The sequence below is a fragment of the Desmodus rotundus genome, chromosome 6, assembly GCF_022682495.2.
Source record: "Desmodus rotundus isolate HL8 chromosome 6, HLdesRot8A.1, whole genome shotgun sequence".
In the NCBI taxonomy this organism is placed as follows: Eukaryota; Metazoa; Chordata; class Mammalia; order Chiroptera; family Phyllostomidae; genus Desmodus; species Desmodus rotundus.
Genome location: NC_071392.1, coordinates 96,060,992 through 96,085,949, shown reverse-complemented (window position 1 = coordinate 96,085,949; position 24,958 = coordinate 96,060,992). Strand labels below are relative to the sequence as shown.

The 24,958-nt window shown below is 52.9% G+C and overlaps 1 protein-coding gene across 1 annotated transcript in view; it reads left to right on the top strand.

Moving 5' to 3' along the window:
- The first annotated feature begins 21,811 nt into the window (after window positions 1–21,811).
- ZNF831 (zinc finger protein 831) overlaps window positions 21,812–24,958 on the top strand; it is an 89,078-nt gene continuing 85,931 nt past the window's right edge. The window contains exon 1 of the mRNA XM_024559323.4: window positions 21,812–21,920. The gene's annotated coding sequence lies outside the window, so the exon portion shown is untranslated. The remainder of the gene's footprint in view (window positions 21,921–24,958) is intronic.

Below are 24,958 nucleotides of genomic sequence, written 5' to 3'. Positions count from 1 at the left end.
TTGTATCACAAAACCAACCAACACAATGCATGGTGAAGAAAGGCGTCACAGTGGCCCTGGCTGCTGTGGCTCAGTGGGTTGAGTGCCGGCCTGGGAACTGAAAGGTTGCTGGTTCAATCCCCAATCAGGGCACATGCCTGGGTTGCAGGCCAGGTCCCCAGAGAGAGGCATCTCTCACACACTGATCTCTCTTTCTTTGTCCCTTCCCCTTTCTCTGAAAATAAATAAATAAAATCTTAAAAAACAAAAGGAAAAGCATCAAAATGGGTTCGAAGCAACTATTTTCTGGCTTAGCCAATAACTCCTTCCCTGACCCATGAGGGTTTGGAGGCACGGGCTGCCATTTATCAGCCCAATTTCCTCGTATTAAATTTAGACAAAAATGGGACATTGTCATTGAAAATCAGCCCATTTGTGAATCAGAAAATTATCTGAAAGCATTAAAAACCCAAAGTATAAATCAATTTTGACATATTGTTTTTTGTTGGCTTTGTAGCCATTGAACTTGGTGCTGATCCGAAGCACATTTCATAAAAAGCTACTTTATTAATAAAGACCAGACTAGGATTTGTCTTATTGCGTCTCTGGGAAGGAGCAAAGCCTTGCAGGGTTATTCTGGGTGACGATTTCTAACCACTGTTTTCCACACCGGCGAGATAAGGCAAATTAATCGTCACTGCCCCGGGATGCATTTTGCAAGTTCCCTTAAAAAATAATAAAGAGAAAAAGTCTCTGGAAAGTCTCATCAATCCTCTCTGTCTTCAACTCTCCCCCCACAGACTGTCCTGGCTTCACCTCGACAGAGTCTTTGTTGCTTCTGTTTAAAACAACCACCTTTGAAAAAAAACAGCGTTTCATACAGGAGGTTAGGGAATTGATTATGTGGCGACAAGTTGCTCCCAACATTTCAAGGACAGGGAGGAGAGTGGGAGTTCTAGGGTGGGTGAATAGCGGGGGAGTGGAGCAGGACCAGGATCAGCTGGAGAGGGTCGCAACACCACGCCTCTGCTGTTTGAAGGCCACGTGGTGGAGAGTGACTTAGTTCCCTGACGCACGATGAACAGGGAGTGGGAGATGGGTTACCGGCACAGACGGGTAAGGGGGCAAGTGGATCCCCGCTGGAGAAGCAGGTTAGCTCTCTCCTGGCTTCGGCGGGGAGATGGGAACTTGGACCAGTCTTCCTGGTTCTTCTGTGCCGCAGTCACAGGCACATAGGAGAGTTTTCAAGTACCTAGTGGAAAAATACTGCGCTGCCCAAGAAGTTCTGATGCATGAGAAATTTTTTTTATTTTAATCCTCGTCTAGAGGATGTGTTTATTGATTTTTAGGGAGGGAAGGAGAAAGAGAGAGAGAGAGAGAGACATCAATGTGAGAAACATCGATCGGTTGCCTCCCATCTGCACCCCGACCAGGGATCAAACCGGTAACCCACTGAGCAACACTGTCCAGGGCATGAGAAATTTCATTTTCACAATTTTTCCTTCAGTCATTCTTTTTCCAAGCACTGCCTGGGTCCCAGTGGTAGATGTTGGGGTTTCTGTGGTGGGGCCAGGACATCCCACAAATCAACCTGCTTTTGAAATGATCTCGCTCAGAATCAGAGGGAGGGAGAGAGAGATATGGTCACTGATGTCATCTGAAGCTCTGGTCCGGCCACTTCCCAACAACCCGCTTGAGCCTGCCCTCGCTCCCTGAGTCGATAGATTCTCCTGGACGTGAGCCAGTCTGCGTTGGGTTTCTGTCACCCTCCACCAACAAAAGATCTTGAGGAATGGGAAACTAATATTTGCTAGGGCGGGGGGCATGAGGTGAACACTCTTAGAGGGGGTTTTTGTCCCCCTTGACGGGGCTGCTGGTGACCCCCACAATTGCATGACTCTCCATGCTAGACCATCCTGGAGCACGGCATCCTTCTCCAATCTCAGGAAAGAGGCAAGGGGAAAGCTGCTTCTGAGGACCGGGCCAGCTGCGGTTTCTAGAGTTTGTGTTTTAAAGTAGTTTTGATAGAGTTCTGAAATCCACCAGAGGATCGAAGTGGGAGGGGGTTCCACCCCATCAACAATCCCTCCATTGCTCTTGCTAGAAAGAGCTAAGTGTTGACCCAGGGCCGGTTCCCGCTTCTCGGCTGGTGGTGGGTGGGTGAGGTCTGCCACCGTCATCGGTGGGCCTGCGCTGCCCAGCACTCGTGTGTCTTTTTCTGGTGATGGGTTCTCTCTTTTCTGCCGGAGACCCTCCATGTCCTCTACCTGCGTGGTTCAAGGGCACAGGTCGATGTGCCCAGGTGCTACAGCTAAACTCTGAACGGTCCCGAGACAGGAGCAATCCAGAAGTCTCCGCAGGGGAATGCAGGGGATAGGAGAGAACTCGGAGCTCCGGCTCCACCTGGGCTAAGAGGGCTTTCTGGCTATTGAATCTTGGTTCTCATGGAAGTGGGCCCTGAGTCTTCACACAGAAACATGGAGAAATGTTGGAGGACATAGTTTTGCAAAAGTGGCCACAGTTCTGTACCCCTCCCCTCCTCCTACTCACACTCTTGGTGATGCGACTTTTCTGGTCCTTTATCAGAAGGTGGGGGCAGTTTCTTCACCCCTTGAATAGGGCCTGGCCTGTGTCCTCCTTTGCCCAATGGATTATTGTGGTGGAAGTGATGCTGAGCCAGGTCCAAATCTAGGTCCTTGCAGGTCTCATTCTTTCTCTCTGTCCCTCAGAAGCCAGTGGCATCCATGTGAAAAGCCCTGGTGGCCAATGGGGGGCCCTAAAGGAGAGGACCTGATTGTCCTAGTTGAGGCCATGCTGATGCAGTGTATAGCCAGATGACCCCCCAAACGCGTGGGAGAGTCCAGTCCAGAAGAGCAAGGCAGCTGCCCCCCTGCAGCTGCCTGCGGGTGTGTGAGCGAGACCTGAAAGACTACCCAGCTGACCTTCAGAGCGATTCTAAATGCTTACTGTTGGAAGCCACCACGTTTTGGGATTATTTGTTACGCAGAAAAGAGCTAGCCGTTACAGATGCCACCAGTGAGGCCTGCTAGGTTCTGAATTGGTTGCTGTGGCAAAAAGTTGCCTGAACATAATTTCTCTCCACAAGTCCCATGAAGCTTCAGGAGGTCACTGACTTTGAAAACAGAAGGTATTCTTGTTGCTATGGATACCCCCATTGAGAGACGACAGTGCAAAGACAGAAATCGAGTGTTGCCTTGACAACAGCTTTGAAAATCTGGGTCTAGTAAGGCAAAAGCCTGCAAAGAAATAGGAAAAATCCAGAGGAGAGGGGAAATTGAGGGGAAATGTGCCCTCCAACAACGCCTTGTGTGCAGGTGGTCATCTGCCCGGGAGGGGTGAGCGTTGTGTGAACCAGGGCTGTACCGTGAGCACCGGGAGGCCTGTCCGTGCTCTGGCCTGTCTCCACAGCAGGAAGACAGCTCACGCTCAGGCAGTGGCCTGAAGGACAACCACTAAGCGAGACCTCGAAGGGTTTGCAATTTGCTCTCCACCAAGTTCCATTCCAAAAATGAGATCCTGCCAGAGCCGGAAGGGGTCACGTTGCATCTGGGCCTTTGCTTGCTCTCGCCTGCAGAGAGGGAAACTGGGAACTGTCTGGGTCAGACAGCTAGGACTTCAGTGGAGTGCAGGGGGGAAGTCCAAGGGCGCCATTTAGGAGCTGTGTGCTGTTCTGCAAGCCTCCAGCCTCTCAGACTCCTTCTGAGACATGGGGCTCATGGCCGAGGAGGCCTTGAAGGTCGCTGAGAACTTCTAGCACTTCTAGCACTTCTAGCTAATGCCCAGAAATCACTCAGCACAGTGCCCGGCCTGCAAAGAGTGTGCAGCGAATTGCTTGTTATTATTTTTGCTCTTGTCCTGTCCCTCGACCTGTCCAGCCACCCAAGTAGTACCGGGGAGACCCATCTGGGTCTGGAGTCTTCCAGAGGGTGCCTTTTAAGACCGTCATTATCATTTTCTGCCTCCCATAGGTGGGTGCCACAGTTTATAGTTTTCCAAGCAGTCCCATCTTCCATGTTCCCTTGGTGGCGGCCAGGATAGGCAGGTGGGAGGGGCACGGAGCTTCCCTTTGCTCACGGAGGTGTTAAGGAAGAAACAGCCAGAAGTCCCGGGGAAGTTTGCATCTGCTGGAGGGCTGAAGCCCAGCTTACTGGCCACATCTCCTTCCCCTACACGTGGTGTCCCCACAGAACGTCACCTCCACACAGATGGCCCCAACGTGGGCTTTAACTCAGAGCGAGAGGAAAGAAGTGTGTGGCATCTGTTTATGAGAGAAAAGCTCCAGCTGTGCGTGTAAATCGTATGCATCACAAACAACTGACCGGCAAATACCACTTAATACATTCCCAGGCACGGGTCAGACCCGAACGCCCTGTCCCAGCCAAGAACTTCTGTAGGCGGTGGGGTGTTGGGATCTCTGCGCAAGGCCAAGGGCAATGATGGAGGGGAGGGTCCCACAGAGGTGGAAGCAGGGCCCGGTGGGCCTTATTTAGGGAAGGGAGGGTTTGCAGGTCAAGTCAGCGGCCTTGGGTTTGGCAAACATGGGCAGGTGGCAGTGGTGTGGAGGGGATTTGGCGACGAACTGCCCAGGGGCTGAGTGGGCTCCCCAGCAGCTCCTGGGGGGATCACATGGCACAGGGACCCTTTCTTCTGCCCGATGGCATCTCTGGCCCCGGCACTTCCTCACAAGCAGCATGTCTGGGTTCGCAGCACATAAACTGTACTGAGAAGCCCTGCCAGGCATCTTTGAATTGGGCGCCAGTTGAAACAATATGGAAGTTCCACCTTCTAACTACCGAGCTGGGGCTCATGGGGGCAGAGCACCCAGACCTCAGGTCTCCCAGGAGGGCGCGTGTCTGTCATCCATTCCCTACCAAGGTCCGCAGTGTTGGTTCGGGTGCGGGGAGCAAGCGAGCAAGCGAGGGTGGGTGGGCGGCTGTCTTGCGCAAAATAATCTGTGTTGGTGGCAAGGTCAGGTGACCATTCCAGCATTCAGGAAAAATAAACTTTCCTCCGATGGCTGTTTCTTTCCATGAGGCTCTGAGGGGTCGGCAGGTGATGCCAGGCCAGCTGTGTTTGTGTTCTGTAACGTCAGCTCCCCGGCCAATTCTCAGGCCCCGTTGGCAAAGAAAAATGGTCGCTGTGTTGGTGGCCTCTTCTGGCCTCCCATTAGCACAGGCAGCTGGAGGCACAGCCGAGCACAGATTCTGATTTTGGGTAAAATTGTCATCTCGTTGGTCCCTTGGCCATGTCCTGCAGTGCCACGCAAGGTTTGTGTTTGTGAAGCAGCCAGCCATCTGCCTGAGGATGAGCAGTCCGAGTTTGGTGATGGCAAACCCCAACTAGTGCTTTGTCCTGCTTTTAGTGACCACCCCTCAGGGGGGTGACAGATGCCTCCTTGGGTACAGCATGCCTGGGAGCATCCCCTTCTCCCATAGGGCTTCCCATCCAAGCAAAGCAGAGGTGAGAGTCAGAACTGGAATCAGGGCCAGTCATGTCCCTCCCATGCAAGTGGGTGGACCTTTTGCGAGGCTCAGTCTGGATGATTGTGGTCATTACCCCGCTGCTCCTCAACCTTGCTGGTGGGACCTCAGGGCAGTGGGGGCACCCACCTCCCTCGCGGTTGTCAGTGTGTTCAGGGATATGACCCCACCCCCACGCATGGATTAGATTCTGATTAGCGTTGTGCAGCCCAGGAAACCATCTCTCTGGCCAGTGCTAGATTTGGGGTGACCAAGTGGCTCAAGCCTGACCGGAGAGGCGGGGGCTTGGGGAAAGGCATCTATGAAAAAGAGGCCCAAGGCCAAGGTGGCTCTTTTCTTTGGCTTGACATTGTCGGGATTGGATGTGACACCATGGGTAGCATCAGCCCTCTGGTGACATAGACAGCCTGAGGAGAAAGTTTGCTCTCCAGGAGACAAGACCAGAGAGAAGGAAGGACCCCAGTCCTGGCTGGGGACCGCCGAGCCCCTGGATTTGTGGGCCTGGGCCCCGCCCTTCTGTGGGATGTCTTGTCATGTGAGATAACAGAAAGGCCCCATCGGTTCCGGATTTTGAGGTGATGGCTGCTATTCCTGGAGATCAGAGCATCCTTAGCACCTTGCCCCTCTAAGTGGGGTCCCCAGCCTGACCGGGGGCTCAGGAAGACTGCAGACTCCGCTCCAGGCCCGCATGCTTTTTGTTCCACAAGCCTTATTGAGGGGACTTTGGTTTTGAGGGTCATGGGCTCCGCCTTCCCCCAAGACAGAGTAATAGGTGCTGGGTCTGCAGACCCTGACCTGTCTGTCTCAGGTGTGCCAGGGAGTGGGGAAAGCTCCAGAAGGTGGAGGGGGCCTGGGCCGGCATCTGTCTCACCCTCAGATCTGAACGTTGTTTACAACTTCCTGCTTTCCGCAATCATTGCTCATTGACTCGCCTTTGAGTACAGCATTGATTTTAACCTAAAGCTGTGAGTGCAGTGAAATCTCATTAAGTCCTCCCTGGCCCAGGTTGGAGTGATCATTTAAACCAGGGCCGGGCTGGGGGCTGGCCAGGGCGCGAGACAGACGCGGACCCGTGCTGACCGCTCTGGCTCTCGAGGTGAACGCTGCAAGACGCTTCCAATTATAAACGCACCTCGGTCCGTTCAAGTTTAGCAGGAACCACATTTGAAAATCAATCCATCAACAAGCACCTATCGAGTGTGTTCCTTCTGCACACGGCCCTGGCTGGAAGAGCGTACTGCGTTAGGAGTTACTGTTAATTATCACCCAGGCTGGAGAAGGAGCGGGTTTCTCCAGGAAATGCAAGGTCTCCAGCGGTCTGGGCCTCTCTCTGCGGGCCACTTCCCCTCGAGCTCATCCCCTCTCCCTCCAGCGACCACAGGCCCCCTCCCAACAAGCTGTTTATAACTTGATGTTATTTCTATCATCTTAAAAAAAACAAGTGCTAACCTCAAGCCCACCTTCCCCTCCACCACCACCCTGTGTCTTTGCTCCCTGCACCCAAAATCTCTCCTGCACTGACGTCCCCCTATTTCTAACTCCTCTGTTTCCATTCAGATCCTCTGATGTTCAGCTTTCCTCCCTGCACCCTGTAAATGTGGCTTTTTCCGTGCTTATTAAAGGCCTGAGGTGGCTGAATGCCCTGGTCCCACGGTCACCCGATGGGCCTCTTCTCATCCTGTCCTAACTGGGGCTGGTGCCAGCACGTAGGTCCTGGGCCTTTGGCTCCGTCCTGTCTAGTGTATAAGACAGGGTTTATGGACGTGCCCCGACGGTTACGTGCCCGAGGTCCTCTGGGTGCACAGAGCACTTTTGAAATGCAGTGTACTCCACCTAGGAGTTCACAGGGTAGCAATATTAATCCCCAAATGATAAAATGCCCCCAACTCACTGTGGCCGCAGAGATGCCCTGACTTGGGGGTAGAGGGGATGTCATACATGGTTCCTAGGCTGGGGGTCCAGGAGTTCAGGGATGGTTTTCCAACTTCATACTTTTGGGACTGGGGACCCCGCGGTCTCTGACATTGACTCTGGGTGTGACTTTGGCCATCTCTCAGCTCTTCAACGAGGCCGATGCTCACCTTTAACTGGAACAAAATCAACAAAAGAAAAAAGCAAACAAAATATAACCAGAGACATTGAAGTTAAGAATAATCTAACAATAACCAGAGTGGGGAGGGGACAGTGGGGATTACAAGAACTACTATAAAGGACACATGGACAAAATCAAGGGGGAGGGTGGAGGCAGGGGAGGGAGGTGGGTTCGGCTGGGGTGGGGTGGAGGGATGGGGAGAAAAGGCAGACAACTGTAATTGAATAACAATAAAAATAAAAATAAAAAAATAGAAATAAATTTTAAAAAGAAACGTGTGAAGGTGTGTGGCACATAGTAGGTGCTCAGCAAGTGTTAACTGCTTCAGAACGTGCCTCCGTTCAAAATGCTCTCTGGTGAATGAGGAACTGAGGGGAAGGGCTTCAGTCCCAGCACCAACCCGGAGCCCACCAGCCTCGGGGAGGGGGGCGGGGGCTGCTTCCCGGTCTGGGGTCAGGAGAGGCCTCACTCTTACCCTTCCTGGTCTCAATGCACAAAGTCTCCTGGTGCTTCGAGTTTGCCTCCCGCCAGAGCCTCGGCTTCCTGGGAGGGCAGCAACCATACTCCGAAGAACGAGGATTCACATCACCTTCGGCCCTTCTGTGCGTCATGTGTATCCTCTCAGGGGGTCCCTGCAAGCCGGGTACCATCATATGTCACTGGACAGGAGAGCAGACAGAGTCCCTTGTTCACTGACATTCTGCCGGCCAGTTTGTCTGGCTCCAGAAACCTTGTACATGCCACCCTGCACCCCCAGAATGGCCTCAGTGGTGACCCTGACCCCCTTGCCCTCCCCTGGACATCTTGATCCCTCACAGGGCCCTGGGGTAGAGTGGGGAGGCCTGCTGGTGGGGTTGGGGTGAGCCGGCTGGCTGTGGGAGCAGCGGTGGGAGCTGGGGAGCCGCAGGTGCAGGCGGCGGCGGGGGCAGGACGGCCTTGCCCAGCGAGTCCTTGCTCTCCTGGGAGGGGCTGCTCCCTCTCCCACCCCACATGCTTTGTGCTTCATTGAATTCGCTCTTCTCCAAATGGAAACCGTCTTCATTGTACTTTTTTCTGATTATAAAAATGAAACACATCATCATTTGTAAGGAATTCAAACCTTGCCAGAAAGCATAAAGATGAAAATGAAAGCCCCTCCCACTCTCCCTGCTGGGGAGGTGGGTAGCATTGTGGCAGAGTCTTCTGCGCCGGCTCGCTGCCCACGAGGCACACACCCCACCGTGTGACAATTTCCTGGTAATATGATACAGGCATCTTTCTAAGTCACAAAGTGTAGAGTTCTACCAGCATTTTAAATGACTGCATTGCGTGGCACTGTACAGATACCCCTATCCCTAACCTAACTGGCTAAGGCTCTTTCGTTGGGGGTTCTTGAGGGAACGGGCCATTTTCTGGCTTCAGTAGACCACCTTGTACATACATACTGTGAATTTCTCTGATTGGGTTGTCAGGGAAAAATCGCTAGAAAATTAATCACTGTGTTAACAGTGCCAAGTTGGACTCCAAAAGGTTGACCGTTTTACGTGCCCATCAGCAAGGTAGGAAAACGGCTGTCTCCCAACTCCCTGGGCTCCCCGAGGCCGGCGACGTTTCACCTCGTGGCGATCTTGTTTTCCCTCACTTTTTTCTCTTGGTGATCTGGGGTGAGGGGCGCATCTTTTCATATGCTCCTTGGCCATTTGCTCATATCCTGGAATCATCTTTGTCCATTTGGGGCTCTCTGTTCTGTCCACACATCTTTGTAAACCACCAGATCGCTACACTGATGAATGAAGTCAAACCCTCTGCAAACCCTCAACTGTCTCTCTCAAGCATCGCTGGCCTGGAAGAAGGTGGGCAAGTTGGGGGTGGCAGCCTCCCTGGGCCAGCTTTGCCAGGGCTCCCAGGCCCTGCCAGGGGCGCCTCATGCTGCTGACCACAGCTGGGAAGGTTTTCCACAGCTCTGCGAGGGCCTATTCAACCTCTGGTCCCGTATGACCACCGTGGGGCTGCCATGCGCTGTGGCTCAGCTTGCTTTTCCAGCAGGAAAACACATCTCCCCGGTCAAACTCTGGCCCAAAGTCACCTTTTGAGATGATTTAAAGTGACATATGCTCTCACAGACCCAATAGAGACACCTTCTCGCAGAACCAGACACCCTGCCCGTGGGGACCAGGTCGTCCCAGGCGTGGCTGGGATTGACAGTTGCCAAGCGGGGAGGGGACCAGAAGAGTCGTTTATAATCCTGAGCCCAGGGCGGGGCCCACAGCAGGCAGGGCATGAAGCTGGGCGTGGGTGAGTGAGGGAGCAGCGCACGTCAGGGCCTGGGAGCTGGAGGAGACTTGAGGGTTATCTTCCTTTGCTCTTTCATTCTAGAGCTCGGGACACGGGGGCTCAGAGAGGAAGTGAGGTAGTGGCAAGGGCTGGCCCTGGACAGAGACCTCGTGCCTCTTCCTCCTCCTTCCCATCCTCCTCTGCGCACGACTCGACGTCCTCTCTGCTCATCCTCGGTTCCAGGGTTTAGACTGTCATTGCCGTGAGCAGTGATGGGCATCAGGGAAGACCAATGTCCTGCTGTGGGGACGAGAGGTGACTTTACTCAGGGACAGCTCTGAGTCCGTTTCCTGGGGGCATTTGGAGCCCCCAACCCTTCTAATGTGGACGGTGATGCCCAGAATCTCACCAACAGACCCTCCCCTCCGACACCCCACACCGGCCTCGAAGGGCTGCCTGTAACCCAAATGTTCTGACTTTTGCACCTGCTGCTTCACCTGCTTCTTGTCCTAATCTCCTCCCTCGTGGAACTCAGCACCAGGGACAGTGCCTGGCCTCTTGATGGCTGGGCATATGGAGGGACTGTACTGGACTTTTGGTCTACTCTCCTCTCTTTGCGCCTTTATACAGGTAGAAGGCGTGGCCTTTCTCCTTGGCAGCCTGCTCTGGCAGGCTGAGCTACAAGACCCTGGAGTCCCCCCACACCTGGGAAGGACAAGAAAACACCGCCAGCTGCACAGTGGGCCATGCCTGAGGGTGCGTGGTCGTCCTCATCTCCCCACGAGGCCCGCTGTTCTCCTGGAGCTCAGCTCCCCATGGGTGGCTGAGGCCCGGGCCCCAGCCTTGCTTCACTTGTCTGCGCCCTGCGGACGGGATGGGGGCCGCTGCCATCCCTCCTCTCTGAGCTCCAGAATTACGAGGTTTGGGATGGAATCTCAGCTTCACCCCTAATTAGCTGTATAACCTCAAGGAAGTCATTTCATCTCTGTGCACCTCAGTCTCCTCTTTTGCAAACAGAACTAATAAAGACACCTGCCGTCTAGAGTAAGGACTGAGGAAGACCATGCGTGTAAATCTCCACTGGGGTCTCGAGGGCCTCATCCCCTCCGACATGGGTGCGATAAGCATTCATTGTCCCAGGAACATCTGTCGGCTGCTTCCTGTACCCCTGCCTTGGAACAGCCTCAGGAGTCGCTGCGATTCTTCTTCTTGGGAGCCCTCGAGGAAAACAAGCCACGGAGCAGGGACTTGCCCAAGGCCGCCGAATTCGTTTTCTATTGCTGCTGTAGCAAATGGCTGCGGACGGAGCGGCTTCACCCCGTTCGTGATCTCAGCATCTGTCGGCTCCGTGGGCTCTCCGCTCCCAGTCTCACACCACTGAGCCCAGGGTGGGGGGTGGGCAGGGCTGTGTGCTGGCCTGGGGGTGCTGGGGAAAGCCTGCTCCCCAGCTCGTTCTCCACGTGGGGCAGGAACTTTACAGCTCTGCCTTCCTCAGTCCCCCACAGCACTTGGTGGGGCCCAACCCTGGCGTTGTCCCGGGACCCTAGAACCCACGCTGCCTTTGGCCACCCAGTTGTCTCTGCTATCCTCCGTGGTAGATACTGTAGCTCCCTCTTGGTTTGGGTCCCCACACTGCCCCCTCCCTGAGCTTCCATCCTGATAGGTGTTCAGCCCAGTCTGGGATGGGATGTTGGGGTTCGGCCATTCTTCCCCGGCAGACTCAAACCCCCACAGGGCAGTGTGGCAGGGCCTGCAAGCTGTCCCTGTACATCACTCTCCCTTTCTGTCCCATAGGAACGGGTCCCCCCAGTTTTTAGTCAAACACCGGCTCACCCAGAGTGATAATAAAACTTCCCATCTTCTGTGGCAGCTCGAAGAGCCGTGGAGGCAAATGAGGTCTACGCTTCCCATGTCAAACCCTCACAGGGAGGGACTGTGCCTACCTTCTACCCTTGCACCTGTCCTAAAGGAGCTGGTGACCCTTCTGGGACCACGTGGGCAGGGCATACACGAGGGAGACAGCCTGGCCAGTTAGAAGAAGCCTGTCTTTGACTCTGTGGATCTGCCATCTGTCCCTGGGCCACCCACGTCGAGACTGTTACGCAGCGCAACACCGGACACCCACGTGCTTCAGCCACGGTTGCTTTTCGGTCTCTATTATGAAAGTGAAAACTTTTATCCCCAAACGGCAATATCCATACTGCCACATGGCCTGTGTGCTAACATGTCTTTAACATGCTCCCAAATAAACCTGTTTGTTGCGGTAATGGATCGATGAAGTGTAGTATACGAGATAAAAACCTCTTGCATTTTCCACTGCGTTTTTCCGTAGGATGGGGTGGCTCTTCCTTTCTGTTCACTGGTGACGTTGGGTGAAGAATTGGTAACGCAAAGATGTAACTTCATATCTCTGGGTCCCAAGAGGTGGTCCACCTCAAACTCAGCCTTTTCAGGTTTTCTCGGTGGCTTGGACTTTATGGGCACACGAAGCCGGGTCCCTATCTGCTCTCCATGCCCTTGAAGGTCTGTTGGCTCCCTGGAAGGTGAGCTGAGGCAAGGTGGGGATTCTTGTCTTGTGTGGAGGTCATGGACCCCACCTGCTGTCCTAACCTTTGGTTTTCAGCAGCATTACCCACACGGCCGCACCTGGTGGGGTCTCCAGGTGGGGGTGGGTGGGGAGCAGTGTCCGGAACCTACCTGGCGGTGCCTGCAGGGGCCCTTGGGCACAGCTGCATTATTCTGAGATAGCAGCTCCCTGACCCCACATCAAGCCCCAAGGCCTCTGTTATAATGTTGGCCTCAGCTCTGCACCCACCTCCACTCCGAGAGCCAGGCCCTTTGCCCCTGACTATCCCAGAGACACTTGCAAAGGTCCAGTGGACTTCACCTGGGGGCGACCTTCTTTCAGAGCTGCATTCTTTCCCACGCCCCAAGCGCCGGGTGTTAAATGTGCATCAATTACTCAATGTACATAATTTCAGGATTAATGCTGAGACACAGCATTTAAGGACACATTAAATGCATTATTTTAAAACTGCGATTAACACCGATTTTGGAGCATTTGGGGAAGATTAATTAAATGATTGAAAAACCACATTCTGGCAAGGCGAGTGTTTGCCCAACAAAAGCGTTTGTGGAAATTAGGTAATTCAATCACCTCATTATACAATTAGTGGCTTAATTCCGTCTCCAGGCGTTCGAGGTCACAGCTGGGATGTGCTGTGATTTCTAGAATGCGGCTGGGCTCTAGGACAAGGTCTCACCACTTTTCAGGCGCTGTCTCCTCCTGCCACCTGTCTCCCCTCCCACCCTCTTGTGTCACCCCGGCCTTCTCTCTGCCTGTGTGCTCGTGGCCACTGCTGTCCACCAAGTCCTTCTGGTTCTTCTCACACGCACTCGGTCGACGGCACGCTGCTCCCCTCCCACCGGGACTGAGGCAGCTCTGGTGATGAGATTTCACTAAGGCAAGGTGGGCAGAGGGACATGCGTCCCCCGCCACCCCGGGCAGGAGCTCTCAGAGCCCATGTGGAATGTCCCTTGTTCCTGTCCCTTTGCCATGACAGCTGGAGTGGCTTCTATGCCAGTGCTGGGTCTTGAGGGAGAAACATACTTCTGCCTCCTGCTGATGGACACGAAGAACAACTCAGAAACAAGCCCGCGTGGTTGGAGGGCAGAGACTCCGGGCCCATTGGTCCCGCAGCCTAATTGGACTTCTGCAGATGCACTGCCTCCCATTTCCTTCAGCTGATGCCTCCTCATTTTCCAGACTCTTTTCAAATATTCTGTCCTCAGAAGGGCTCTCATCATCCCCTTCATCCCAGCCACTCTGGATCATATTTCCCTGCTTTATATTCTTCACAGCACTCGCTATTGGATGTTGTTTTAACCCTTTGCTCACCGACCCATTTCACTATTTCTCAGGAGAACGTTTTTTCACCTGTTTGAATTTCTGAAGTCAGGATGATTCTTAGGGTCCACGCTGTATTATAGGCCACGACATCATCCGATGGCCCGTGCGTGTATAAACATGAAATGACCAGCATCCAAGCTTGACTTCTCTTCTGCAGCTAACACATGTCACTAACGTGCAACCAACCAGTGTCGGCCCAGGGGAGGGACATTTGCAGGGAGGGGCACAGGACCCTCTCTGAACCTCTGTGAATGTCACCGTCGTGGGGCGGAGGACTTGAGCAGATCACACATATCCAGGGACATCGCTGAATTAGGATCTGAAGCAGGAAAACTTTATCTAATTCTAACGTCTTCTTAAGAGTCTAGCACTCACGGCCTTTAACTCTTTTATGGATGCTGTACAGAAATGCCACATCCCTGGGGCCGTGGGTGAGGGCTCAGAAGACAGGGCAGAGTGGAAAAAACCCAGACATGGGCGAGTCTGAGCCAAACAGTGATTCAGAAGGAGTTGGACTCCATATAAAAATGTCTGAGGAATAACAACCAATTTACTTCACTTGTATTTTCATTTTTATGTGTGCACAATAGTCATACGTGATAAAAATCTGTCTAATTAAGTCTCCGAGAACTCTTTCAATAAGTAAAATGAAAAATTCTGGGCGATAAGGAAGCATTGTGTCATGGATTCATTGGCAGCATGTTGTTCTTTTATGGAGGAACAAAAAAATAATGCCGCTTCTTGCGATTGTGTCTTAGAGTTGATGAAATGTGGTGTTCTCTCCGCGGCGGCGCTTATCCCCAAGATGTCTGCTGCGTCATGCCACTCGATTTCACTTGAATTTAAATGAGGTCTCTGGACATTTGGAAAGTGGGTTCCTTTGGCGTCAGAGGCCACCGTGAGTCCAGATCTGACCGTCTCTGAGCTGGGGAAGGGCTGCTTCTGATGACCGCTGTGCGTCTCGGACTCGGACGCCCACAGGTCTGGCCCTGGCGTCACTGGGCCCCTCCGTACCTGGGGGACATCCATCCTGGGACTTCGGGTGCCTTCGCAATGGTTTTTCATAAACGGATGAGTCACTTGCACTGTTATTGTGTAGTTTCCCTTTCAAAATAGGATTTTCCAATAGTTACAGACTCAAAACGGGTCCAGAGAGATCCTATGGACCCTTCACCCATTTCAGTGGGAGTGGCTTCCGCCTGAGCGCTGTCCTGCTGAATCGAAAGCAGGAAACGAAGGCTCGTCAGCCCACGGACCTTATCCCGATGGCACCAGTTTCCACGTGTGCTCGTGTCTGTCTGTTTGTGCAGGTCTACACGATTGTATGGTGTGTGGACACTGTTGAGACACAGCATGCCCTGCCACCACGGATCCAGGGTCTCAGCCACTCTCTGTCCCTAACCCCCCGGCCACCACTAGCCTGTTCTCCATCTCTGTAATGTCGTTTTGAGAGCATTATATGAATTGAATGATATGGTACGTGTGACTGTTTTTTCCCTTATCCGGCATGATGGCCTTGAGATTCATCCAAGTTGTTGGGTGTATTGCTTTTTTTTATTGCTTAATAGTGCTCCACGCCACAGACACAGCAGTTTATTTAAGCGCTTGCCCGTTGAAGGACATTTGGGTTCTTCCAAGTTTGTGGCTAGTGCAAATAAAGCGCCCGTGAGCACACACACACAGGCCTGTGTGTGAAAGCACATTTTTAGTTCTCTGGGAGAAGTGTCCCGAAGTGCCGCTGCCTGTGTTGTCTAGAAGTGTGGGTTTAATTTCCTAAGAAGCTGCCAGACGGTTTTTAGAGTGGCTGCCCCATTTTCACTCACACCTGACTGGTGTGGGGAACCCTGTTTCTCCGCCCCTTTGTCAGTATTTGATCTTGTTGGTTCTTTTACATCTGAGGCATTCTGATGGTCGTGCAGCGAAGGTGCACCATGGTTTTCGTTTGCACTCCCTGGTGAGGCACAGCATCTTCTCCTGTGCCGGTCCTCTGGGTGGAGTGTTTGTTCCTGGAGGTTACCCATTTTCTAACTGGATTCTTTCTTTCTTTCTTTCTTTCTTTCTTTCTTTCTTTCTTTCTTTCTTTCTTTCTTTCTTTCTTTCTTTTCTTTCTTTTCTTTCTTTTCTTTCTTTCTTTTCTTTCTTTTCTTTCTTTTCTTTCTTTCTTTCTTTCTTTCTTTCTTTCTTTCTTTCTTTCTTTCTTTCTTTCTTTCTTTCTTTCTTTCTTTCTTCTTTCTTTCTTTTGTCACTATTGGGTTGTGAGAGTTCCTTACGTGTTCAGGATACGAGTCTTTCATCAGATTTTTTCCCAATTTTTTAATAAAGACATTTTTTAGAGCAGTTTTAGGCTGAGTTCAAAATTGTGCAGACACACAGAGCTCCTGTGCAGCCTCTGCCCCACCCCCATGCACAGCCCCTCCCCGCCACCTACACCCCCCACCAAGTAGGCATCTGTCACATCTGGCGAACCTACGTCGACACATCATTGCCACCCAAAGTCTGTAGTTTACTTCAGAGCTCACTCTCGGTGCTGTGCGTTCTGTGGATTTAGAAAAATGCATGCATGATGCATATCTGTTAGTACAGTATCATCTAGAGTCTTTTCACTGCCTTAAAAATCCACTGTGCTCCACCTGTTCACCCATCCCTCTGCCCCCTAGTTCCTGGCAACCACTGATCTCCCCCTTGTCTCCACTTTTGCCTTTTCCAGAATGTTTTCTATGGTTGGGATCATCTAGGTAGTAACCTCTCAGATTGGCTTCTTGGATTTAGTCATGTGCGTTGAAGTCTCCCCTGTGTCTTTTCACGACGGGACAGCTCGTTTCTGGCCAACGCTGCACAGCATCTTGCTGTCTGGATGGACCCCAGTGTATCAGTCCATTCACGTTCTGAAGAACCCCTCGGTGGCTTCCAGTTTTGCCATTAGGAACAGAGCTGCCGTTAACACCTGTGTGCATGTTTTGGGAGGACGTCCTCTTTCAACACCTTTGGGTGGAAACCAAGGGGCATGATTGCCGGATCGGATGGTGGGAGGATGTTGGGCTAAGCCATATTCCTGTCCGAGGTCACCTAGGTTTTCTTCTCCATCGCCTTCTAGAAGTTCCATAGTTCTGCATTTTGCACTTAGGTCTGTAACCCATGTTGAGTTAATGTTTTGTGACCAGTGCAACGTCTGTGTCCAGGTTCACATTTTTTTGTTTGTTTGCATGTGGACGTCCAGTGGTTCCAGCGCCAGCTGCTCAATAGAACTTGTTTTCCTTCCTCTTAGCGGAGCAGAGGATTTACTTTTAATAAAGTCTAACTTACTGACTTTTCTTTCATGGATTATGTTTTTTGTGTCATGTCTGAGAACTCTTTGTCTTAATCTTAGGTCTCAAAAAGTTTCTCCCGTGTTTTCTTCTAAAATTTTTATAGTTGTACATTTAAATTATGATCCATTTGGAGTTACTTTTGGTCTAAGGTGTGAGGGTTAGCATAGTTGGGTTTTTTTTGTTTGTTTTGTTTTTTGTTGTGGTTTTTTTTTTTTTTTTGCCTAAAACGTCCGATTGCTCCAACATCATATGTTGAAAAGATTATTTCTTGCACCTTTGTCAAAATCATTCAAGCTTGTGCATGTGGGTCTATTTCTGGGTTATTTATTCTGTTCTGTCGATCTATTAGTTTTTCTCCGTCAATAGCACCCTGTCTGGATTACTGTAGCTATTGAGCATGTCTTAAAAGGTGATAATGTGAGTCCTTCACCTTTATTCTTCTTTTTCAAAATCATTTTAGCTATTCTACTTGGTTTGGAAGTCTTAGAATAAAATTAATATTTTGTTTAAACTGGCTATTAAAAAGTGTTCTAAGAGAGAAACACGTGACTTTGATCTGTTAGCTAGAGCTGTCCTAGGTCACACTAAGATAAAAATGTAACTACCACAACTTAACAAATTCATTTGTAAACCACGTGAAATGATCTCATAAACCACAAAATTGGCCCAGACCCTCATCTCCCTGCATCCCTGTATTGGGAGGGGGACTTCTGTGGGATGCTGGCTGTGCCCCTTGGGGAAATTCACATGACTCTGTCCCTTGTCTAGGGCTGGCTCGGTGCTGGCTGGCTGTCCCCACAGAAGTCGTCTGTAGGATGGGTAAGCTCTGACCAACTGCGAAGAACTATGTGGGAGCCAATCAGATTCTCCCTGCACATCAGGCAGAAAGAGCCAGGAGTTGTCAGTGAGCCTGGGGTGGAGGCCACGACCACGCAGAGACTCCAGGGTATGCAGAGAGCAAACCTGCAGTGTGGGGCAGTCCTGCAGCCTGGCAGTGCCCGGAAAGCGTGGGGAACTAGGCCCCCAGGCCCTCGAGAGTTGTGCTAGGTTCTGAATAGCTTTCTTCCCTCCACGAGATCTGAAGTCATAGGGTGAGATGGTACTTCTTTAACTCTTCCTCCATGTGTGAGGCAGTGGCTCCAAGCTGGGGGTTCGCAGTGATAGTGGAGCTCAGGGCCCCGTCAGGCAGTGTAGAACCCAGCGTTGAACAGTGATAGGGCACCGAACGACGGGCAGCACCCTTTCTGACCGCCTCGGCCTCCATCAATAGGTCCTTAAGTCCTGGCCCGTCTTAAATCACCTTTTAGGAAGGAGAGGCTTGGCTTTAGGGCTTTTGAGGACCAAGACTCTCCAACTAGAGTTTTATAATGTTGCTCTGTTTTCACTGTGTTTAAAAAAACTTATTTTAATTCTCATCCAAGCATATCATTATCAATTTTAGAGGAAAGAGGGGAGAGAGAGGGAAAGGGAAAGAGAGAGAGAAGCATCAATATGGGAGAGAAGCATCTGTCAGTTGCCTCCTGCATGCACCCCGACTAGGGATCACACCCGCAACCTAGGTATGAGCCCTGACTGGGAATTGAATCTGCAGCCTCGTGGTGCGTACGTAGACCGACGCTCCCACCAACTGAGCCACCTGGTCGTGGCTTACTGTGGTTGTTGATAGTGACCTGCTTACATATTTCTTTTTCCACCCGCGAATAATGCCTGGAACATAACAGAGGTTCAAATTCTCGGCCAATGAGCAGTTCCATGACTTAGATGTTTGTTTCATTATTCTTTGATGTTCGTCTTTTTACCCCACGTGACTGTGAGCTACAGGAAGGCAGGGACCATGCTTTCGTTTTTCTGTTCCCATTTTGTTCCTAGACACAGCCAAGTGCCGGCACAGCAGTTTGTCCAAGACGTGATCTTGGCGTGTCCCGGTTACTGAGCAGACAGGTGGATGAGGAAGGCCTGGAAAGTCAAGACTGACAGGCTGGCCTTGCTCTGGTTTGGCTCCCGGAGGAAGCTGACGTGACTGGCTCACGTGGGCCAGGATCAGTGTCCCCGTCAGGAACTTGGCTCGTCACTCCATCCTTGAAAGCTGCTTTGCTGGGGCTGCTCTGTGTACTCACTCCCTCACACACATCCTCTCTTGCTTCCCTCCCGGGACGATGGCCTTCCCTTCACTCCAGTCCCGGCAGGCCTGGCCCCACCTACGCCCCCACAGCTCACACCCACCTGGGATTTCTCCACTGTCCAGGACAAAGCTGTTCGCTGGGTCCGGCGATGGGACTCCCCCTGGAGAGGCGCCCCAGAGGGTGGTGTGGCCAGCTTCCCCTGTCCGAGGCTGGCCGGTTGGCTGGAATTTGACTCGGAACTTCAATTTCACTTTCTCTTTTTGTTGGCCTCTGATAGTAATCTGCCGTGCGTGGAGGATTGCACTGCACGCCCGGCCAAAGAGTTTTGTAAAAGAAAACCCCCGACCAGGCTGACGCATTAGCGTTATCCGGGCCACCGTGGCCCTCCTCGGAGGAAAGGTCAATAAATAATTTTGGCTCTGTTTAAAGCCTCTAATGGATTCATAAAATGCTCTAATTACCAATAATTATGTGTCAAAGCACTGGCAAGCTTCGGAAAGCTTTTCTACACCCATTTCATTTCGTTCACACAGGGTTCAAGTTCTCCGAAGTACTTAAGCAGGAGGAAGCATTTCTTTTCTTTCCTGTTCTAATTTTTTTTTGTTTTAAATTCTGTGATTTGGAGTGTTTACAAGACAGGCAGGCTTTCTCTCTTCTTGGTCTGAGGGAGAGAGCTTTTACTCTACTTCCATCTCTTCCCTCTGGTCACCCGGTAAGAAATGAGTCGCCGCCCACGTGATGTGGAAGCACCTTTCTCAGGCACGGCAGTGTAATTGGTTTCCGGTTTCCTCAGAATCCTCACCTGCAGTGCCCATTCACGGGGACTGGAGGGTCCACCTAGACCCGGTCTCCACTTCTGCCGTAGTGTTGACATTGGGGCCGGCTCCTTCTCTGTAGGGGGACCGTCCCCTACATCGTCACGTGTTCAGCAGTATCCCTGAGCTCTACCCACTGAATGCCAGCACTGTCCCATGGTTGTGACAACCAAAAATGTCCCCAGCCATTGACAAACATCCCTTGCTGAGGGCAAAATCTCCCTTGGTTGCGACGGGGTTCAGATGAGGAGGCCAAGGCCCACAGGGCTTGCCCACAGCCCCATCCGTGGGGGGCTCTGGCGCGGCGGGGTCTGTTGGCACTGCCAGCTCACCTGGGCCCCTGCTCCAGTTCCCAGCCTGACCCCCTGTCCCGGGCATATCCGACACGAACACCTCCCTCCAGCACCAGGGCCTCTTGCGGTGCATGTGTTCCAGCCTCCCAAGGGCAGTCTCAGACATCTTGTCTCGTCTTTGCGCCCTGCAGAGGTGTCGGGCAGCGAGGCTGCCCCACGGTGGCCCTTGGAGCTCGGGTCCCTTTCTGGCCACTGACCACTGGCTGCTCCGCTCCCTGGGCTGTGGAAGTGAGGAGGGCACCACCTGGCATGGAGGAGAAGACGCCAACAGCCCCCGAGTCCCCCCTGCTCACTGTCCTGCACGAACCACGCACTCCAGTCCTTCGGTAACCATCTGGGGTACCAGCGTGGGTAACAAGCTGGGAGCGTCTGGTTCCCAGTACCTGTCGTTGCCTGCCTTCTTGTGCTCTGTGGCCGAAAGCGTTGATTTGGGATTTGAGCCAAGTCACCTCTGGGGCGGTGGGTGTGAGTGTGTGTGCGTGTGTGTGGTGTGTTTGGTCACTGGCGGTGGCGTGGCTCACAGAGAGGGTGTCCTTTCACCTAAGGTCTCACACGGTCAGGACACATTGGATTAAACGTAGTTAAAGAGGATTCTTTCTTGTAGGACTTCTCAGAGGCTTTAGCTGCTAGCATGCTCTGTGACGATGCCATAGCGACCGTCCCCAAAGTAATTTCACCCCGGGACTCTTTTTCCATGGAGTCTCTCCTGTCACCATCCACAGAACTGTCCTTGGGAAAGGGTCACCCAGATATGGAAGGGCACCTGCGGGGGTGCCATCGGCAGGTTCTAAGGTAACTTTAACACTGGCGGATATGAGAGGCAGCCACATATGGAAGCCCACAACCTCTTGGGGTCCGTGATTCTCAGCACCTGGACTTTCAGCAAGACCCCAGGGAAGAGAAAGTATCTCTCAAGTGTCTGGGGGTTCACAAAGCTGGGGGGGGTCTGTCCAGATGATCTGACCTACTTGTCCACGCCGGTGGCCATGGGGACGGGTAATCAGGAGCCATCAGACCCAGCTGTCCAGCGGGTACATGACTGCAAGAGATGAGGTCGGAGTTGGGGGGTGCCCAGAGGGAGATGTGCCCACCATCATCTTCCTCTTGTGAAACCCACGGGTGGAGGTGAAGGGGCAGACGGCACAGAAAGAGAAAGGAAAACAGAAGTTTCCACTTGTGCCGGATGGTTTTGTTTTTTTATCTGTTTGCAAATGTTCAGTGTGATGGTTTGAAAGCCAGCCGTGGAGCTGCCGCCGCCCACACAGAGCTGCCGTGGCACCGAGCTCCAGCAGGCAAGCCATCGCCCGGCGTCGGCCATTACACCGAACCCCCACCGGGGCGGGTGCACCCCTCCCTGGGCGTCCCTCGGCACCCACTCCGCCCCAGCACTCCCGCCACCGCCACCCTGCACACACACACAAGTGTTTTTTTTTTTAAACCCTCCAGCCCTCGGTTTCTCTAGAGAAGGCATAAAAAGAAGCAAAGGCAGGATGGGACGAGCGGGGAGAAAGCGCCTGCCTCATCGGAGCCGCCGGTTCTCGGGAGAGCGCGCGGCCCCCACCTGCCCGGGGACTGGCCACTGAAAGGTGAGAGAGGTCTTTGGGGTTTCTTTGTGCACCTGGAGGTCTGGGAGGCCAGGCCAGATGAAGGGACTGAATTGCGGAGCCCTGTCTGATGCCTCCCGAGTGATTCTGTCAGGCAAGCATGACGGATGCTCCCTGCCACGCACAGCCCCCACGCAGGTCCCCCAGAGCAAGTGCTTTGAACCAGGGGGCCTCTGAGCGCCCCCCCCTCCACCACCTATCAGCACAGTCTGGGATGTAGATCAGGTCTGATCCTGCCTTTGGCCTGACCTGCTGATTTCCACCTGAGGCTGCTGACCCCTCCCCCTGCCGCCCCTGGAGTGAGCGCCGACCCATTCCTTTGGAGCCATGTGGAATGGCTCTCTGTCCACAGGGCTTCGGGAAACCTGTTTCCCCAGTGACCCTAAGCCCGGTAATCAGGAGCCATCAGACCCAGCTGTCCAGCTAATCTGTATGAAATAGGCTTCCTTCCCGGTAGAAATCAACAAAGTTTAAAATAGAAGGGACCGTCATTGGAGACAAAGCTGTGGAGTCCTCTGCGGTGCCACAGGCAGGGACCCCCGCCTGGAAAATATTAAGTACAGATGACATAGCTCACGACCGTGCGAGCCAGGAAGAGACACGGTTTCCTTGCTTATTAAGCATGTTTGTGGGTCGGAGGGTGGCTGAGCGGGGACACCTCTCCTGGATGGTTCAAACCTGTCAACAAGGAGGAGAGACACCAAGAAACCCCAACAAAGATGGAGGGCGAGGAGAAAGGCCACGGCGCAACATACGTGTGGAAAAGAAGCAGATAAAATAGCTCCGACTTCTGTGCAGTCAGGGGAGGATGAATCAGTTAGCATAGGTCTATTTTTAGTTTCCAAGATCTGCTGTTACATTTTGCCTGGCATTAATTAATGTCGCAGGCATGGAGCATCTGCAGGTTCTGAAGGGCCTTGGCGTGTCATTCAAACCTGGGGCGGGGGCGTCCACCCTGGCGGAGGGGCACCCTCTGGGTCTGCGGGGTCCGGCCTCCAACATAAACACGGGTCCAGAATGTTCCGCGCTCTGGCCTTGCCCTCTCCGGGTGTATCCGTTAATCTCCTGGCTTCAGCCTTTGGGGGTCTGGCCATTAGCCAAGGGAGGTTTGCGATTGTTATACTTTGTTTTTCAAAAAGGAAAGGCTGAAATTAAAAAAAAAAAAAAAAAGAGGTGGGGGGAGAGAGAGAGATGTTGGATATTGGTTTGGAATAAGAAAAATGGCATTGGGGACATCAGAAAGAAGAATGTGGCCCGTCACCCCCAAACGAGACTGATTTCGATGAAGTGCGTTTTGTAACGGAAGCATCTTCCGACATAGTTTAGACGAAATGTGATACAGCAGCAGAGACTGAGTGTGGGGCTGGGGTTGGCTGGAAGTTGGCTGCAATTTTGTGTGAGGCCAATTACCCCTCAAGAGCCTGTTCGTGTATCGCAGTGGAGGCCGCCAATCCGAAGAGAATCTAGATGCAGGTGTGACCGCGAGCGTGGTGCCTCGCTGCCCACGGTGGCCACAGGGTAGCGGTTGGCTTGGGCAACTGGCAAGGATGAGAGTCGGAAGGCCAGGTGGTAGCTGAACTGTTGGGACGGCGTTTTGGTGCACTTGCAGCCAGGACCAGGTCAATGCGAGGGTGAGAGCACCTCAGGGCCCCATGTTAGAAGAGACAGCCCTTGTCCTCTCTCATTCGGAACATCCCCCTGCTGTCCCAGGGCCAGACCGACGACTGGTCCGGCCCGTTTGTCCAGGCCTCCACACCGTAGTCATTGACAGCGGCTCCACCCAGTCAAGGGTGTGGACACTCTCTCGGGTAGGCTGGCCTCTGTGCTGAGCGGAGAGACCTGAGGTACGTGGGTGATCCCTGACGACCGCGGGCAAAGTCAACTTTCAGGCCCTCAGGCAGTATCTCTGAATTTCTGATGTTCTTAAGATGGGTCAGAGCCCCCCAGAGGCTGTGGGTAAGCGGGGTGCTGACCTCAACTGTTATGCTGCAAAACTCCATCCCATTCTTCCACCTAGATGGCTGACTCAGGGGTCCTGAGCCCCCCATCTTAGCTACATGTGTCCGATGAGTCCTGTTCTCCTGACCACAGCACGTCCTTAGAGTGCCACTGAGCACCCCCTCCCCACAGCCTCCTCCTCCAGCATGGTGTCCCTATCGGTAATGGGAACCCCCTCCAGGCCAGCCATGTCTGTGGACACAAATATCCGAGATGGGCACTCATCAGAACAGGCTTTCAGGTCCTTGTCCTGTGTCAGACCTGGCCGGAGAGCGGCTGTCATTAGAGAATCAACAGACAGCTTCCTCTGGGGCCCCAGTCTAGAGTCCTTTGGCTGCTCCGTGATTTCTTGACTCACACGGTGTTCTGATGCGCAAGACCAGAGGAGGGGATCATCGTCATCAACGCGCCCGTCTCCTTGGCCGTGGGGGTTCTGACCAGAGCAGGGCGCACAGCCACCTGAAGGCTCAGGCCCGACCCACCACCTTTACTGAACCCTCGGTGGGCAAGGCGGGCCCGTCACCACCTCACGGAGGAGCAGGAGGAGGAGCAACCGGAGCCTTCTGTATTTTATTTTTCTCACTTTATCTAAAACATACAAAAATTTTGCATTGCATTCCGTAGTCTAGACATTGATTCTAAAAACATCTCGAAGGAAAATTGTCACTCCTGGGTGAGGTGCCCGTTTACCTGTACTGTCAAATAGGTGGCATACCTGTGGCCCTCGGCCCATCCCCAGAGGACACATGTCCCAGCTGGAAGAGCCCAAGCTCAGCCCAAGCCTGGAGCAGGCGTTCTCCACGCACATCTGGTACTGATGCTTCTGGGTTTGACAGGGACTCCCAGAAAAGGGCGGTGTCCCTGACCTGCAGCGAGAGTAAGGAATTGGGCACGTGGGCACTCTGCACAGGTCCCGGTTGCCTGGTGTGTGACAGGGAAGCCTGGCAGAGGCTCAGGACCCTCACTCCCCAGCAGCATCCCCCCAACCCCCACCCGCCCTCCTGGCCCACCCCCCTTTCCTC